The following is a 16344-nucleotide window of genomic DNA, read 5'->3' as shown; positions in this document are numbered from 1 at the left end:
GTCTCTGTGAGTTGGAAAATAGAGGTGAGGATTCAGGGAGGCCAGGGACCCTAGAGTACTAGAGAGGAGAGAGTGCAATGGAAGGAGGCGCCCTGGAGATCTGTGCAGGGTTCCCCTGGGTCTTCAGCTGAAGTTCGAACAGGTACATGTATGTGAGAAAACTTCCCAAGACAGAGAGGCAGCCACTAGCAAAAAGCAGGCAGAAAAACTTCGGAGCTTGTACTGGCCAGGCAATAGCTCATATTCCCAACTGCCAGAGTGGAGAAACCTTGTGATACAAGAGGCAGGAGTTGAGTAGGAAGGGAAGGGATTACAGAGAAGCCCATGAGAACTTTTGCAGGCGATGGGTGTGTTCATTATCTTGATTGTGGTGATGGTTTCACTGGTGAATACATAGATCAAAGCTCATAAAATTGTACATTTTAAGTGAGTATGGTTTGTTATATTCAATTATATGTTAATAAGGCTAGTTTAAAAACCAAGTTTTATTGCATTGTGCATTATAATTTACCTTCTTATTCTAGTTCTTCTTTCAGTTTTTTTTTTTTCCCCCAGAAATAAGCTATCTTTGTTTTAAAAGCCGAAACATCAAAGTCTTACCAATGGATAGAAGAATTTTTATGTGAGGATGAAAATGTCAGGACTGTGGTCTGGAAAGATGAAGATGTGTTTCTCTTTTATAAGACAGATCATTAACAGTAAGAGTGGATCAAATTGAGATTTAGACTTTTCTAGGTCAGTTTATTGAATGTTGGAATGAGATGACACATATCTTGGCTGGGCTGCTGTAACAGAATACCACAGATTGCAAGGCTTATAAACAAGAGAAATTTATTCTGCACAATTCTAGAGGCTGGGAAGTTCACGATCATGGTGCTGGCAGACACTGATGTCTGGTGAGGGCCACTTCCTGGTTCATAGACCACAGTCTTCTCACTGAGTCTTCACCTGGTGGGAGGGATTAGGGAGCTCTCTGAGATCTTTTTTATAAGAACACTAATCCCATTCATGAGAGCCTCACCTTTATGTCCTAATCATCTGCCAAAGCCTCCACCTCCAAATATCATCACATTAGGATTCAACATAGGAATTTTGGGGGATTACAAACTTCCAATCTATAGTAACACCTTAGTGATCATCGTTTTTTGTTGCCTTCTCCTCCCCACTACTTCCCATCTTAAATATTTTTACAGGCATCAAATAAGTTAAATCAGTGCATGTGAAGTGCTTAGGAGGACATCTAACACATGGTAGAAGCTCAATAAATACTAGTTGTTTTTGTTATTACAACAGAAATGAAGGATCTTTCCTAAGAGTAGAGGTCACGAAACCTCTTGAAGCCTGAATCTCCTTTACGGCATCCTAGTTGAGTGGTTGTTGCACTAAGATGCTTCCTTCTCCATACCCCTTTCATGGAGTCTGCTCTGCCCACATCCCTGGAATGGGCAGCCCCAGTCCCCAGGTGACCACACTCCCTGTTCACTAGGGATGGAATCAAGAATGAATAGCTGGCTCAAGCCGAGCCAATAGATACTCTATCCAAGTAATGTAAAAACAGAATTGAGAAACAAAGTGACTAGACAAATTAACTCAACAAACTGACTCGACAACTGAGTCAAGGAAGGAAGTGTAGCTGGGAACCCAGGTGAGCTCCAGGGGGCCTGGAATGGGATAGTAGCGTAGAGAAGCTGTTCAGCAGAGAAGGACAAATAGAACAGTGAAAGTAGCATGTAGAGAACAGTGCATACATAGCCCTGATGGTGGTGGGTGAAGACAGGAGTTGCCTTACACTTTCTGGTCTCAAATCTCTCCCCTGAGCACCTACTTGGCCTTCTACCAGGAACTGTTCTGAGTTCTGCACAGTCACTTATTTGTTTAAAACAACAATTATGCAGCATGTGCTAGTATTACCCCCAATTCACAGGTAGGGAATGCAATACTTGGTTACTGAAATGCCAGGGGATCAGTCTACATCCCGTTGCTTGCAGCAAAGAAAGCCAATCACTGGATTCAGAATTTTGGGGGAGGAAGGCTTTCTTTGGTGCTGCCAAATGAAGATAAGTGGAGATAAGTCTCAAATCTCTGACCAACTAAAATTGGGGGTATATATAGTGGGAAAGGGGTGTAGCTACCCGCAGAAAAACATGAATTAAGGAGGGGTAAGAAGAACAGTTGGTTGATGGGAAGCAGGTGGTTGGTGAGGAAAACAGAAATTATGGAGAGTAAGGAGAGGAGTCTGGTGTCTCCTTATTTGGATGCGGTGATGTAGTGAATTTCACTTCCTCGATACTATCTGAAAGTCAGAAAGTTCCTGAAAAAGAAATTCAGGTAAGACAAATTTAAGTTTTAAGCATTAAGAAAAGCAGGGTCCATTTCTATGTTTAATAGAAAAAGTGAGAAACATCAGTTCTCTGGGGAAATTGAGCTAGTTTCACCTTCACACACCAGAACTTCTTCCATCTTTGGGCAACTCCTACTATTCAGTAAATATTTTCCTTATATTCAGTTACAATCTGTTTTGCAGCTTCCAAGTATTCGTCCTAGCTCCTTCTCTTGGGACCTCTCAGAGCAATCTATACCTCCTCCCAAGTGGTAGTCCTTTAAATATTTTAAAAACACCATTGAACCTCAGGCAACTCAGTACTTAGAATGGCACAGTGTTGAATGTGGCCCATAACAGCAGTGTCTAACCCCTGCTGGCTGTGTGACTTTGGGCAAGTCACCTACCCTCTTGAAGCACCAGATCACCCCTCTGTAATACAGGAATAATTGCCTCACCTTGCTTCCCACAAGTGTGGAGGATAAAGTGAAACACAGCATGTAAAGCACATGGCACAATGGCAAATGTGCACTAGACGCTCCTAAGTGTTGGCTGGGATCATCCTCTCTCAGCTCATCGACATCACATCATGAGGCTTTCAGATCTCGAGTCTGTCAGCTAACCTGCTTTCTATCCCATCTGGCTTTGCTATTGTTGCGTTTTTCAGCTTTACTGAGGTATAACTGACAAATAAAAATTGTAGGCTGCTGCAGTGGTTCATGCCTGTAATCCCAGCACTTTGGGAGGCTGAGGCAGGCAAATCACGAGGTCAGGAGTTCGAGACCAGCCTGGCCAACATGAAAAATCCCCACCTCTACTAAAAATACAAAAAAAAAAAAAAATTTAGCTGGGTGTAGTGGCAAGCACCTGTAATCCCAGCTACTCGGGAGGCTGACGCAGGAGAATCCCTTGAACCCGGTAGGCGGAGGTTGCAGTGAGCTGAGATCTTGCTGCTGCACTCCTGCCCAGGTGACAGAGTGAGACTCCATCTCAAAACAAACAAACAAACAAACAAACAAAACACATTTTATATATTCAACATATATGACATGATCATTTGACGTACATATACATTGTGAATGATTACCGCAATCACGTTAATGAACATATCCATCACCACACACAGTTACCATGTGTGTGTTGTGTGTTTGGTGAGGGTACGTAAGGTCTACTCTTTCAGCAAATTTTAAGTAAACAATACAGTACTATTAACTATAATCACCATGCTATACATTAGAGCCAACTTATACAACTTATGACTGAAAGTTTGACCAACTTTAAAGTTTGACCCTTTGACCAACATCTCCCCCAGCCCCTGACAACCACCGTTCTACTGTTTCTTTGACTTTTTAGATTCCACATGCAAGAAAAATCATGTAATATTTGTATTTTGACGTCCAGTTTACTGAAGTAGCATAATGTCCTAACGCTCTCCAGATTCACCCATGTTGTCACCAATGGCAGGATTTCTTCCTTTTTATGGTTGAATAATATTCCATTACAAATTTATGTATATTTATATCTATCTACTTATGTATCTATATCACATTTTTTTAATTGACCTGTCAATGAACACAGGCTGTTTTCATATCTTGGCTACAGTGAACAGCGCTGCAATAAACATGGGGGTACAAATCTCTCTTGGAGATACTGATTTCATTCCCTTTGGATACATACCCAGAAGTGGGATTGCTGGGTCATATGTTAGTTCTGTGTCTAACAGAACTGTTTTCTGTGCTGTTTTCCATGATGGCTATACCCATTACTGTTTCCACTAGCAGTTTGCAAGTGTTCCCTTTTCTCCACACACTCACCAACACTTGTGTGTGTGTGTGTTTTTTAATGATCACCATTCTAACAGATGCAAGGTGATATCTCATTGTAATTTTGATTTGTATTTCCTTGATGATTAGTAATGTGGAGCACATTTTTATGTATTTGTCTTCCATTTGTATGTTTTCTTTGAAAAAATGTCTATTCATGTCCTTTGCTAGCTTTTAAAACTCAGATTTTGTTTTTGTTTTTGCTATTGAGTTATATGAATTCTTTCTGTGTTAAAGATCAACATTGAATATTAATTCTTTATAGATATATGGGTTGCAAGTATTTTCTTCCATTCTGCAGGTTGCTTTTTCACTCTGTTGATTATTTCCTTTGTTGTGCAGAAGCTTTTTAGTTTGATATAGTCCCAGTTGTTTATTTTTGCTTTTGTGTGCTTTTGGTGTCATATCAAGAAAATTATTACTAACACCAATGTTAAGAAGCTTTTCCCCTATGTTTTCTTCTAGTAGTTTCAGTTTTAGGTCTTACATTTAAATCTTAATACATTTTGGGTTGATTTTTGTATAGGTTGTAAGATAAAGGTCCAATTTCATTCTTTGGATGTGGTTACCAAGTATTCTCAATACCATTGATTGAATAGACTATCCTTTCCCTATTGCATATTCTTGATACCCTTGTCAAAGATTAGTTGACCGTATATGTGTGAGCTTATTTCTGGGCTCTCTGTTCTGTTCTATTAGTGGTCTGTATGTCTGGCCAAGGACTCCCCCACAGACCTCTTCCCCTCCTCTCCACTTGGCAATTCCCTCTTCGATGAATTTCCCTGTCCTGCAAATTCCAGCCACTCTAGCTGCCCCAAGTTCTGATCTCTGCCTTCTATGCCTCTTGAGACCCCTGTGCTCTGCTTGGACTTCAACTCATAGCACCATGGGGAACTGTCCCCAGGCAGACAGTAGTAGGGCTCACCATGGGAATTTCCCTTCTCTCAAGGATAATAGTATTGCACAGCCTGTTGTTCACTGCCTGACAACAGTTGCCTACTTTCTTTATTCCTGGGATGCAAGGTGGTGTAACATATGCATAGTAATAAATATGATTTACCACATAAGCAGAATTAAAAGCAAAAACCATTATTATCATCTCAATAGAAGCAGAAGAAGCTTTCAAAAAAATTCAACATCCCGTCATGGCAAGAACTCTCAACAAACTATAGTTATTGAAGGAACATACCTGAAAATAATAAGCGCCATCTGACAAACCCACAGTTAACATCCTACTGAATGGGCAAAAGCTGGAAACATTCCCCTTAAGAACAGGAACAAGACAAGAATGCCCACTCTCACCACTTCTATTCAGCATAGTACTGGCAGTCCTAGCCAGAGCAATCAGGCAAGAGAAACAAAGATGAGACATCCAAATAGGAAAAGAAGTCAAGCTATCTCTCTTCACTGTCGATATGATCATAACTAGAAAACCTTAAAGACTGCCAAAAGGCTCCTAGAACTGATAAATGATTTCAGCAGTTTCAGGATACAAAATCAATGCACAAAGATGAGTTATTCTATATACCAATAACATTCAAGCTGATAGCCAAATCAAGAATGCAATCCCATTTACAGCACACACACACACACACACACACACACACACACACACACACTCACGCATGCGCGCACCCCTAGGAATACATATAACCAAGGAAATGAAAGATCTCTACAGGGATAAACTCAAACTACTGCTGAAAGAAATCATTGGTGACACAAGCAAATGGAAGAACATTCCACACTAATAGGTTGGAAGAATCAGTACCATTAAAATGGCCATACTGCCTGAAGCAATCTACAGATTCAATGCCATTCCTATTACACTTTCAATGTTATTTTTCACACTGTTAGAAAAAAAAACTATTCTAAAACTCATATGGAATGCAAAACCAGCCCCATCAGCCAAAGCAATTAAAAAAACAAAACAAAAAACAAACAAACAAACAAACAAACAAACAAAAAGGCAGAGGCATCACATCACCTGACTTCCAGCTATTCTATAAGGCTATAGTAACCAAAACAGCCTGATACTGGTACATAGTGAGAACACACAGTATTTGGTTTTCTGCTCTTGAATTAATTGGCTTAGGATAATGACTGGAACAGAATAGAGAACCCGGAAATAAACTGCACATCTGCAGCCATTTGATCTTTCACAAAGTTGACACAAATAAGCAATGGGAAAAAGTACTCCCTATTCAATAAAAGGTGCTGGCATAGCTGACTATCTATATGCAGAACAAGAAACTGGACACTTAACTTTCACCATACAAAAAAAAATCAACTCAAGATGGATTGAAGACTTACTTACTTATTTATTTTTGATAAGAAGTCTCGCTCTTGTCACCCAGGCTGGAGTGCAGTGGCAGCATCTCAGCTCACTGCAACCTCCGTCTCCTGGGTTCAAGCAATTCTCCTGCTTCAGGTTCCTGAGTAGCTGAGACTACAGGTGTGCGCTGCCACACCCAGCTAATTTTTGTATTTTTAGTAGAGATGGGGCTTCATCATGTTGCCCAGGATGGTCTCGAACTCCTGACCTCAGGTGATCCAGCTGCCTTGGCCTCCCAAAGTGCTGGGATTACAGGCTTGCATCGCCACGCCCGGTCAGATTGGAGATTTAAATATAAGACCTCAAACTATAAAAATGCTAGAAGAAATTTTCAGAAAAAACATTCTGGACATTGGCCTTGGGAAAAAATGTTTAATAAGTCCTTGAAAGCAATTGTGACAAAATCAAAAATTGACAAGTGAAACCTAATTAAACTAAAGAGCTTCTGCAGGGTAAAAAGTAACTATCGACAGAGTAAAAAGACACCTACAGAATGGGAGAACATATTTGCAAACTGTGCAGCCAAAAAATATCTGACATCCAGAATCTACAAGAAACTTAAACAATTCAACAAGCAAATACCAAATAACCCCATTAAAAAGTGGGCGAAGAACATGGACAGACACTTCTTAAAAGAAGATGTACAAGTGGCCAACAAATATGAAAAAATTCTCAGCATCACTAATTGTCAGAAGAATGCAAATCAAAACCACTATGAGATACCATCTCACACCAGCCAGAATATCAATTACTAAAAAGTCAAAAAGTGGGTGGTTGCTGGGCGTACCGGTCATGGAGAAGAGAGGAGAGTAGCGGCCACTGAATAAGCTAAAATGATGCCTACACCAGTTGTCTTGTTGAAAGCGGGGACTGATAGCTCCCTAGGCTTCCCCCCAGCTTGTGAATAACATCAGTGCCTGCCAGGCGATTGCTAAGGCTGTAAGAACCACCCTGGGTGTCCATGGCATGGATAAACTTATTGTGCATGGCAGAGGCAAAGTGACAATTTTTAATGATGTTGCCACAATTCTGAAAATTGATGTTGTCCATCCTGTGCCAAAGACTTTAGTGGACATTGCCAAATCCCAAGATGCTGAGGTCAGTGACGGCACCACCTCAGTGACCTTGCCGAGTTTCTGAAACAGGTGAAACTGTAGGTGAAGGAAGGTTAACACCCTCAGCTCCTTATTTGAGGTTTCTGCACAGCCACCCAGCTGGCAATTAACAAGATTGAAGAGATTGCTTTGACTGTGAAGAAGGCAGATAAAATGGAGCAGAGGAAGCTGCTGGAATAGTGTGCCAGGACTGCTCTGAGCTCCAAGCTGATCTCACAGCAGAAAGCTTTCTTTGCTGAGATGGTGGTGGATGCAGTGATGATGCTTGATGATTTTCTTCAGTTTAAAATGATTGGAATCAAGAAGCTACAGGGGGCCAGGCGCGGTGGGTCAAGCCTGTAATCCCAGCACTTTGGGAGGCCGAGGTGGGCGGATCACGAGGTCAGGAGACCGAGACCATCCTGGTCAACATGGTGAAACCCCGTCTCTACTAAAAATACAAAAAATTAGCTGGGCATGGTGGCATGTGCCTGTAATCCCAGCTACTCAGGAGGCTGAGGCAGGAAAATTGCCTGAACCCAGGAGGCAGGTTGCAGTGAGCCGAGATCGCGCCATTGCACTCCAGCCTGGGTAACAACAGCGAAAACTCTGTCTCAAAAAAAAAAAAAAAAGAAAAAAGAAAAGAAAAAAAAAAAAAAGAAGCTATAGGGTGGAGCCCTCAAGGATTCTCAGCTGGTAGCTGGTGTTGCATTCAAGAAGACTTTCTCTTATGCTGAGTTTGAATTGCAACCCCCAAGAAACACCACAATCCCGAGATCGCCCTTTTGAATGTTGAGATCGAGTTGAAAGCTGAGAAAGATAATGCTGACCTAAGAGTCCACACAGCTGAGGATTATCAAGTGATTGCTGATGCTGAGTGGAACATTCTCTGAATAGTTAGAGGGAATCCACCATTCTGGAGCCCACATTGTCTTGTCCAAACTCCCCATTGGGGATATGGCCACCAGTACTTTTCTGACAGGGCCATGTTCTGTGCTGGCCGAGTACCTGAGGAGAATCTGAAGAGGACAATGATGGCCTATGGAGGCTCAATCCAGACCAGCGTGAATGCTCTCTCTGCAGATCGATGCTCTCTTAGCTGGGTCGATGCCACATGTTTCAAGAAACCCAGATTAAAGGTGAGAGGTACAGTTTTTTTACTGGCTGCTCCAAGGCCAAAACATGCACCTTCATCCTCCGTGGCAGTCCTGAGCAGTTTATAGATGAGACGGAGTGGTCCCCGCATGGTGCCATCATGATCATCAAGAGGGCCATCAGGAAAGAGTCAGTGGTGGCTGGTGGCGAGGACTTTAAGAGGGAGCTCTCCAGGTACTTTTGGGATTCCTCAAGGACTATCCCAGGAAAACAGCAGTTGTTGATTGGGGCATATGCCAAGGCCAAACCTTGGTGTTGTACAATATACCCACATACCAAAACTGCACATTTACTCCCTGAATCTCAAATGTTAAAGTTATAAAAAGGAGAAAACCCAATTATATTAACATGTTTCTCTTAGAATCCTGTTTTAAAAATAACTGGATTTTTCTGTTACTGCATAGCTACCCTAGCTTGAAAAATAAAAAAAATAATAAAAAAAAAGAGGCCCGGCACAGAGGCTCATGCCTGTAATTCCAGTACTTTGGGAGGCTGAAGCAGGAGGATCACTTGAGCCCAGGAGTTTGAGACCAGCCTGGGCAACGTAGTGAGACCCACATCCCTGTTAAAAAATCTAAAAATTAGCTGGCTGGGGTGTTGCACGCCTGTGGTCCCAGCAGCATGGGAGGCTGAGGCAAGAGGATGATTCAGCCCAGGAGTTCAAGGCTGCAGTGAGCTATGTTCACACCACTGTACTCGAGACTGGGCAACAAAGCAAGACCCTGTCTCGAAAACAAACAAAACACACACACACACACACACAAATCCCCCACCAAATCTATTGCATCATCAGCCAAATCTTTAGTTCTGCTTATTAGATACAATTTTCTTGTGATAACAAGTATTTAAAAATTGTTATCTGTTTTTTAAATATATAAAATATCTTATTGAAGGGACAGATGCATTGAATTGCTACCTTTATTTTTGTTGAAACTATGAAGAAGAAATTAGGAAGACTTTGGGTTTAAAACGAAAGACAGATTATGTACATTATATTCTTCTGAAACTATGAAAATAAAAATAAAGGAACAAAACTGAAAAAATACCTGCCAATTTTATCCAGTTGCGTGACTGTGATAGAAGGGGTAGTCTGAAAACAGTTGCAAATATGTTTATAATTTGTAAAGATCTGATAAATATTACCAGATAATAAGAATTTACAACCATATCCTCATTGAGAATGGAGGAGAAAAGGAAAGATTTCCACATCACATTTACTCTAGAAACATGTTTGGTGTGTCTGTTTTAAAGTAACAACAACAACAAAATAAAACAAAAAACTAGTAACATACACTTTTTTTTCATTTAGTTTTAAAGTGTTTATCAGAAAATAACTACTTGTGGCTGGGCTTGGTGATTCATGTTGTAATCCCAGCACTTTGGGAGGTCAAGTGGGCAGATCATTTGAGGCCACGAGTTCAAAACCCACCTGAGCAACATGACAAAACCCTGTCTCTACTGAAAATATGAAAATTAGCCAGGTGCAGTGGCTCGTGACTGTAATTCCAGCACTTTGAGAGGCCGAGGGGGGAAGATCACATTAGGTCTATATGGAGACCAGCCTGGCCAAAATGGTGAAACCCCATCTCTACTAAAAATACAAAAATTGTGTGGGCATGGTGGCTGGTACCTATAATCTCAGCTACTTGGGAGGGTGAGGCAGGAGAATCACTTGAGCCTGGGAGGTCGAGGTTGCAGTGAGCCGAGATCGCACCAGTACACTCCAGCCTGGGTGACAACAGTGAGACTCCATCTCAAAAAACAAACAAACAAAAAACAATGTGACAATTTTTCTGTGGTCAGAGTTTCTGAGCCATGAGTGTCAGTTCTGGCATCACCTCCCAGTGCTCTGAGAATTCCCCGAGCCCGTGATTGCAGTCTCCCACGGAGAGCTTCCTGAAATACTTTCCCAGCCCTCTGTCTTTCTTCCATGTCTCCTCGATCTTGCTGGCTTCATGATTAATTGCTGTCCAGGTCACGTTCATCACATCAAAGAGGAGAGATTGCTCTCTATTGATAGCGAGCTGCCAGGACGCACCAGTGCATCGTTCTGCTTCACGCTGACAAAACATCTCGACCTGCAGAGTGGAAGGACCTGCAATCCAGGCACAAAGGCATCATCCTCCTCTCTTCAGAGGTCCATCGTCTTCCAACAGGTCAAGTGCTTCTCTGCACATTTAGGGGCCTGTATTCTTTCTGCCTGGACTTCTCCTTTTTTCCCCCGTTGTGTCCTGTGTGCCTCTATAATTGGGCCAATAATCAATCAATACCCAAATACACCTAAAGCCCCTCCCCACCTGTGCTCTCCCCTCCCCTCTCTTGCTGCCTGCCTCCACTTCCCCACTCCATTCCACCACACTTACCGCTGGTGTTATCTGCGGTTTGATGTCAAGAAGGAGCATTCACAGGTTTCGCCCCACTTCTCCCAGCTTTTGGGTCAGTTCTCCACATGTGCCGGTGGCATTTGCCTTCTTCCCCAGGAAGCCCACAGGTTTGACCATGTTGCTGTCACTGTCGTACTGAAGGAAAATATTTCTATTCATGAAGCCCTGCACTTCACACCAGGGCTACCCTGGTCTGGACCATGATTTTATAGCAAAGTCAAAGCAAAGAGAGTGAGCACCTGTGAGAGAAAAACGCAGGTGAGGTCCAGGACAGGGGAAAAGGCCCATTAGAACCCACGCTTCTGTGACCCCAGACTTCCTGGAAAGGGCCAGGCTGGCAGAGAGGGCGGCTCCATCCCAGACTCCTTCAACCTTCCGGATCTCTGCTCCCGTCTCCCCTTGACCGTCTGGGGTAAGATACTTAATGGTAACAGGGACCTCTGGGGTCCACTTAGTGTTAACAGCATTAACAGGAGGATTCATGTCACAAATATTTTTAGCAACATCTACCAAGTTCCGAGGTACAAAACAGACAAGCCAGTGTGTGACCTCCTGAGACTTCAAATCTAGCTGAACGCATAGGACATTCAACAAAAAGGGAAAAAGAGGCATTTATCATGGGACACACACCGAATTCCTTCTGGGTCCTGGGTGTTCAGGAAAGGATCCTGGAGTAGAAGGTGGGAGGTAGCATTGTAGAGCTGGCACCTGTGAGCCAGTGCCTGGCCTAGGATCTCAGGCTGGGGTCTCCCACAAACTGGTGTAACATCCCAGGGATCCTCTGCCTCACCTCATCCTTAAGAGCAGGTACCCACTTGCCTGAAGCCGGCATGAAGCCCCAGTCACCTACCCCCCACCTTTCTCCCTCCTCCTCCCTGTCCTCAGCCTTGTCTTGTGATCTCAGGACACTCACCGATCCCAATCTCCAAGGCTATTAGTAGCAACAGTAGATGGCAAAGAAGGCATACAGGGCGAGGAGTCAGGGACATTCTTGGCACACTGTGTAGAGTAACAGGGAAGAAGCGGGGCGGGCACACATACACCGTCACTGGAATGGTGAAGAAATGTTGTCTAACAGTGTGGCCGCGGGCACTGCCCAGCAGAGGCACAGCAGAGGACAGGCCTGTAGAGACCCAATTAAAGAACTTTGTGAAGGGAGTGTTTTTCAAGTATTCAAAATATAATTACTTGTTGAAAAATGACAGGAGACATTTGAAAACAAAATTAACTTTGAATAAACTCTCTCTCCTCTCCTGTCCCCACTGCCCCTGCAAAAAAACCCCTCTGGTGTGAGCAGGATGGTCGGAGGTTACGTGAGCTCCTTCTCGCTTCCTCCAGCTTCCTCTTCCCTTCCTCTCCCTGCCTCTTTTGCTTTTCCTTTTCTTCCTGGTGCCCCCTCCCTCTTCCTGTATTTTCTCCCATCTCCATTCTCCCCTCTCCCACTACCCATAACCCATTCAAACTCTGTACCTCTTAAAGGGTTGAGATTTTCTCTCACCCCTAAGCACACCCCAATATTAATCAAACTAGCTGCGAACAACTATTACAGATGGGTTTTCACCACCCGAGCCCCTGCTTGCCTCCTTCACTCCCAAACATGCACACGTTCCCTCTGCACTGGTGTTTGGAACACCGGCCACCCCCTACTCCCTACTTTGTGACAGCAGGAGACGTTTGTCCTTCTGCCTTCTCTAGGATGGAGAGGCTTGAGGTGACTGCTTTCTCAGAGTCTGGGCAAACTGTCTCAGGAGAGGAAACCAGCTCAGTCCCCCTGGGGGTGGAGAGGCCTGCCTAGCAGAACACCTACTCACCATGTAAACCTGGTGGCATCACCTGTCAACTGTCATGTGTGAGTCATTCTAGGATAGTGTTCCTTGATCAGTACTGGATTCGTCATCAGCGAACAGACCAAGACCAGGTTCAAGTCCCAGCCATGAAATTCTAGAAAGGATTTAGTGTAATTTTAGCAGTTGTTGGAGAGCAGCATGTAATAGCATACATACGTTTTCCTTGATATGTAGGTAGGGGGCCCCACCTTTTTTCAGGGTTTAGGCCTCTGCAGGTCCTGGCATAGTGGTGACAGCAGCCCTACTTCGTGTCTGGAGGGTGCTGGTGCCCTCTATCGCCTGGTTTCTGTGCAGACACTTTAGGATCATCCTGCTCTCTAGAGGCCCCTGAACTGAGCTCGCATTCCCACTGTGTTTCACTGAACCTCACTGTTTTCTTCTTGCGGCTCCATTCCCCTCCACAACTGGAAGACCAGCTCTTCTCCTGCGTCTTCCTTGAAAGACATCCACCCACTTCCTTACAAAGCCCCCACCAAAGTGACACCAGCTACTTGTGAATGTAGCCAACTTTACTGAAGATTTAGAGATCATGCGGTAAGACTGTGAAGAATTTTTTTAAAAAATCACCTATTAATAGATAGGAAAGACCTCTTTCCTATCTCTTCTTTGAACTAGAAATAAAACATCTATTATTCGACCACACCGTCATCTAGTCTCCAACCCTGGTTCTTGGCCACTGTCCTCCGGGCCAGGGTGATTGCAGACCAGTGGGTGATTGTGTCACCTGTATGACACAAATTATCTTTTGCCCTAAAGTTTAGTTCTTCAGTTATCTAGTTTTCCTTTGTAGATTAAAAATTACAAGGAGTTGGTGACCAGCTTTTCTTCTTGTCCAGGTCTCTTCTATATGGTGACTGGAGAGCAATAGATACACAGTGAATGCTAACTGAATGCCTGGGTGGACAAATGGATGAATGAATAGAAAGGTGGGAGGGGAAGTGGACGGGTGAGTAGGTGGTTGAAGGAATGGTAGTAGATTGGTGGGTAATTTGGGTGGCAGATGGATGGGTAGATGGACAGGTAGGTGGATAAGATGGTGAAGGGGTTGCTAAGCTCGGAGAAAGGTCCAGCCTACTTGGCCCCCGGACCTGTCCCCAGCTGACAAATAGCTACTGACAACAGAGCAGCCAGAGTGATCCTTCCGAACCTCACCACGCACGTCCCTCCTCTGCTGCAAACCCTCCCAAAGCGCCCCTTTTCTCTCAGTAAAACCAAAGTCACCAGTGATGCCTAGGGAGCCCTGCGCAGCCTGGCCAGCTGTCCTCTGCGCTGCCCCCTTGCCGCTCAGCTCCTACCCCCACCCTCGGCCTCCTCGGCCTCCTCACTGGTCTTCAGGGCCCTGCAATTGTCCCCCTGCCCCAGGACTTTGCATTGCCCTCCCCTCAGCGGGGACGGCTGGGCTCACGCCCACACCTGCTCCAGGCGCACCCTTCATGCCTACCCCTCCCATTGAAATCCTTTTATTCATTTCTTTCTTTTTAAAAATTGTGGTATAATTCATGTAACATGAAATTTTTCATCTTAATCATTTTTAAATGTAGAGACACCTATTTCCTAGTGCAAGACCTCTGCCTGGCCAGGCAATCCGGGATCTTCTTCACCTGAACTTTTTCCCCCTAAAGCAATGACCACTTTAAAACATATCTTATTAAGCCCAGCCCAGTAGCTCATGCCTGTAATCTCAACATTTTGGGAGGCCAAGGCAGGTGGATGACCTGAGGTTGAGAGTTCAAGACCAGACTGGCCAACATGGTAACATTCCATCTGTAAGAAAAATGCAAAAATTAGCTGGGTGTGGTGGCCGGTGCCTGTGACCCCAGCTACTTGGGAGGCTGAGGCAGGAGAATCACTTGAACCCAGGAGGTGGAGGTTGCAAACAAAACAAAACAAAACAAAACAACACAACACAACCCACAAATGTGTTGTCTTACCATTCTGGAGATCTGAAGTTGGAATGGGTCTTGTTGGGCTAACATCACTGCACTGTCAGGGCTGTGTTTCTTTGGGAGGCTCTTGGAGAGAACTGTCCCCTGCTTGCCTTTTCCACCTTCTCCAACTGCCCACATCCATGGCTCAGGGCCCATTTCCCCACCTTCAAATGGAGCTCCACCAGGCTGGATCCTAAGAGTGCCCCCCCATCTCATTCTCCCTTTTCTGTCTTCCTCTTTCTCTACAAAGATCCCGTGATTACATTGGACCCCCAGGGAAATCCAGAAAATCACCCATCTCCGGGGCAGATTATGAGCAACCTCAACTCCATCTGCAGCCTTCACACCCCTTTCCATGTAACCCAGGGAAGAGTTTCCAGAGATTCACACCCAGCATCCTCTGGGATTGGCCAGAGGAGGTGGAGGTGGCAGGTGATTATTCTTTGCTACACACATACCATATAATTTATGTATAAATCATTTTTTTCTTTTCTTTTGCTTTTTTTTTTTTTTTTTTTTTTTTTTTTTTTTTTTTTTTTTTTTTTGAGACGGAGTCTCACTCTGTTGCCAGGCTGGAGTGCAGTGGCATGATCTCATCTCACTGCAACCTCCTCCTCCTGGGTTCAAGTAATTCTCCTGCCTCAGCCTTCCCAGTAGCTCGGACCACAGGTGCCCACCACCATGCCCGGCTAATTTTTGTACTTTTTAAAAGTAAAGATGGGGTTTCACCATGTTGGCCAGGATGGTCTTCTCCTGACCTCATGATCCACCTGCCTCGGCCTCCCAAAGTGCTGCGATTATAGCTGTGAGCCACCGGTATATATCATTTTTATACCACAAAGATGGCGTAAGAAGCAAAGCAATATTGGAGCAGAGATTTTCCATCGTGTTAAAATTGTTGGTTTTAATACAATCTAGGCTGTAGTAAATTAAGATATTAATTAGAACCCCTAGAAATGACTAAGAAAATAACTTTTTTTAAATAAAAAAGGCAAAAGAGACAATAAAGAAAGTGAAATGATGCAGTAGAAATATCTGTTTAAAGAAAGCAATAGTGGTGGAAAAGACGAACAAAACCACATAGGGCAGGCTTCCCCAAACACAGGGGGCCAGTTCACTGTCCCTCAGACCGTTGGAGGGCCGCCACATACTGTGCTTCTCTCACTGACCACCAATGAAAGACGTGCCCCTTCCTGAAGTGCGGCGGGGATGGGGGGGGGCGGATAAATGGCCTCAGGGGGCCTCAGGGGGCTGGGGACACCTGATATAGGGCATATGGAAAACTAAGAAAAAGGCAGCAGATGTAAATTCCATTCTACCTCAGCAGTGATTCCATTACATGTCAAAGTGCTTAACAGTCAAAAGAAAAAGCAAAGATTTTCAGAATGCATTAAAAAAGGATCTAAAGATACAATGTAGATCCAAAGGTACAAGTAGTTTAAATGTAAACATATGGAAAAA

General features: G+C 43.9%; 2 pseudogenes; both read left to right on the top strand.

Moving 5' to 3' along the window:
• Nucleotides 1-6493: 6493 nt before the first annotated feature.
• Nucleotides 6494-8249, top strand: LOC141584124 (T-complex protein 1 subunit eta pseudogene; annotated as a pseudogene).
• LOC101038010 (T-complex protein 1 subunit eta pseudogene) lies at nucleotides 8242-9046 on the top strand (annotated as a pseudogene).
• Nucleotides 9047-16344: the final 7298 nt, after the last annotated feature.

The sequence above is a fragment of the Saimiri boliviensis genome, chromosome 4, assembly GCF_048565385.1.
Source record: "Saimiri boliviensis isolate mSaiBol1 chromosome 4, mSaiBol1.pri, whole genome shotgun sequence".
NCBI lineage: Eukaryota > Metazoa > Chordata > Mammalia > Primates > Cebidae > Saimiri > Saimiri boliviensis.
Note: the sequence above shows the minus strand (reverse complement) of the source record. Positions and strands in the feature narration are given on the sequence as shown.